General features: G+C 40.5%; 1 long non-coding RNA gene across 1 annotated transcript; it reads right to left on the bottom strand.

Moving 5' to 3' along the window:
• Positions 1-941: 941 nt before the first annotated feature.
• On the bottom strand, positions 942-1,578 carry LOC120976290 (uncharacterized). The gene is made up of 2 exons (XR_005771536.3): positions 1,377-1,578; positions 942-1,230 (listed from the first exon to the last, which is right to left on the bottom strand). It is a non-coding gene; the product is annotated as an uncharacterized lncRNA (long non-coding RNA).
• Between the last annotated feature and the right edge of the window lie 1,409 nt (positions 1,579-2,987).

Genomic DNA, 2,987 nt, shown 5'->3' with positions numbered 1-2,987 from the left:
ACAATGTGGAGTACTTAGGCTCCATCTACGACCATGAGGCCATTGTCGCCATCTCGGACGGCGATATGCAGGTGAGGAATTGGGCGTTCCTTCTAGTTATAATTAGATTTAATTTTGTGATTTCAATAGTGTTGTTCAAATCTGTAAAATGTGGATGCCAACTAGTTTAATATTAATGTTTGAGTAAGGTTTAGTTTAGTTAATGTTTTAACTAGATTAGTGTAACAAGCTGGGGTTATCTGACAGTAGCTGTTTACTGACATTGGGACCCACTGGACAAAGCAAGCATCAGCCACATGGCACATGACTTCTATTGCTGGCATCTACCGTCCATGGTGCAGTATTAATAATTTGTTAGTGGCGTTGCGTGCCAAACGCCACAGATGAGAGATATACAAGTGGCGTTGGGTGTGGACGCCAGTAGTACCAGCTTATCACTGCCGTCACACTAGCGGCATCGGCACCTAGTGCCACCAAATACATGTTCTGAACGCCGCTAGTAGGCATTTCTGCACTTGTATCTTACTAGTCTGCCTTGCATGCTACTAAGTTGTGTAGTTTCTTGTTGAGTTATTCTTCCATTCGACAATCTCCTTTTAATTTTAACAATCTATTTCTTTGGTCTTATATTTGTTTTGTAGAAATTGCTAAAATTATTCAATTCACATTCACCCCCTCTGGTTGATATCTTTTTTTAGGACATTCCTCTCGTCGATATCTGACCCTACAAGTTTCTACCACTGAACATACTCACCGACTAGAGAAATATATACTACTTCCTTGTGTTCTGGGCCCATTACAAAACGGGACTGCCGGTATAGTTAGGTCGGTTCATTCATGTCGTATAAGGTTGTTTTTTAAATTATAAATCACGAGGCCATGCAAATCTAAAATTACCAGATCAAATATCGCACATGACAAAATCTAATAGAACACCTAGATTTGGCAATCATTATGTATTCTTAGATGCATGTCACAGGAATATTTTATTATTGGATCACATCATTTGTCCATTTTCGCATGATTTCTCAGTGCAACTCTACCAACAGACACGGCACCGACAATGCCAATAGTATGGGACGGGGTTATAACACCATGAGGCTTTGAGTTCCGCTCCATACAAATCTTTGCAGGTCCCCTGGCATTTTAACAAAACACACTCACGGGCGATAGAAGCAGTTAGATCCTTGCATGTTTTTCTTTGCGGGTGAACTAGATCCTTGCATTTATCTGTAAAGAAAAACACACACCATAAAAATAAGTCCAAATTGGGAAAAAATATGAAAATATTGAGGATGTTTAAGTGACAATATTATCCTACTTTGGTTGGTAGGAGAAAGGAAACATATATAGGGATGGGGAGATTGATTTCTTACCAATATGAATGGAATTTCCTAGGTGCACAAGCACCATAAGGCAAAGAAGAATAGCTTTCCCTTCCATAAGAGAAGACACAAACTTCTTACTCCTGACTCGGTTTGGGCGTCTAGAAGCATTGTATCTTTATATATAGACTAATGGCTAGAGGATATTTACTCCCATCTCGCTCAAAATGAGATCACAAAGATTTGGCCGTCTCACTATACTTAATTTGTAAAATATGGTTCTATCTATAAGATGGTATCCATTTCATGGATGTTATCTTTCATCTATGCAAATATAAATTTAGAAGATATTCTTAAGTGTGTGCCATTAAATGCGATATCATCTCAAATCTAGTATTAAATACCATATCACTTGAGTACTCGCACATTGGACATGGTATAGAGTACAGCTGACCATCACCTGTCCATTTTCTCTTGTATGGGACGATGTTGCTACACCATCACCTGTCAATTCTGCACACACAAAACACTAGCTCTCTACACAAATGATGTCACGGAAAACCTGTAGGTATTAGTGTAGCATGTTTAGACAGGGAAATCATGCACTGAAGGAACGGATAGTTATACGTGAGAGGAACATTTCATCCCAGTTTCTGGCTTGTAGTTTTGTAGACTTGCAGTTAACATTGCAATCATGCACCGAAAGAAAATAAAATCAAAGACCATCTAGAGGAATCGGTCCAGCTCAAGCAGTAGTCTATCTGAATTCTTGAAGGATGGTTGGATATTCTGCCCAAATATGGCAAAAGTAATATAGAACGAAATTGACGCATGGTAGGCAGATCATTCATTGATCCATCTGTTGCCGTTGATTCCCACCCCTTGTGTCAAATGGAATATGATCAGCCACCGACACTGAGGTTGTTTGGATGTCTTATGATTGTGCAGTTTCAGTTTAGTCTTTTTTCAGAGAGAGAGAGAAAGTTTCAGATTAGTCATCTTCATCGGTAGAACAGAGCAGAGCTCTTGGGCTTGGTTGGATGTGGCTCTCTTGGGCTTGGGCACGGTCTCATTGTCCCCTCCGATGATCTCAATGCTGCCCTCCCAGGAGCTGGAATAATGGCCTTGGTCACGAACGGCGATCCTGTAGAGGATGCCTTTGTCTGCAGGAGGCAACAACCGGTGGGAGCGCCACGTCAAAGCCAGCCCACGATCCCAACCCCAAGTGATATGCGAAATCCGTGATTTTTTTTGCATGCGTCTATACTGTGTTTAAAAATAATAATTTCAGAACGGCGTGCGTGACTCTATCAGGTCAGGTGGAAAATGGACGGCAGAGGGGGTGTGCATAGTACTACGCTGCAGGTCCTTCCTACCGGATTCAGTTGGGGGCCTATCAAGGAGCTGAGGAAACACTCCATCAATACCGGAAATTCTGAGCGTGCCAACCTGAAAGCAGAGTGGACAGACAGACACATGGTCATCTCCGATCTATATCTATACCTCTATTTATTTATTTATTTCTTTTCTATATATATATATATATATATATTATTCTACTAATAAAGCAAGGTGTGTTTCTCTTTTTTCATCCGTTCACCATCGAAAAGATTTTTTTCAATCCGAGATCATACTAAAGTTTTGTGCGTCCGTCTATTTTTT

The sequence above is a fragment of the Aegilops tauschii genome, chromosome 3 (genome assembly GCF_002575655.3).
Source record: "Aegilops tauschii subsp. strangulata cultivar AL8/78 chromosome 3, Aet v6.0, whole genome shotgun sequence".
In the NCBI taxonomy this organism is placed as follows: Eukaryota; Viridiplantae; Streptophyta; class Magnoliopsida; order Poales; family Poaceae; genus Aegilops; species Aegilops tauschii.
Note: the sequence above shows the minus strand (reverse complement) of the source record. Positions and strands in the feature narration are given on the sequence as shown.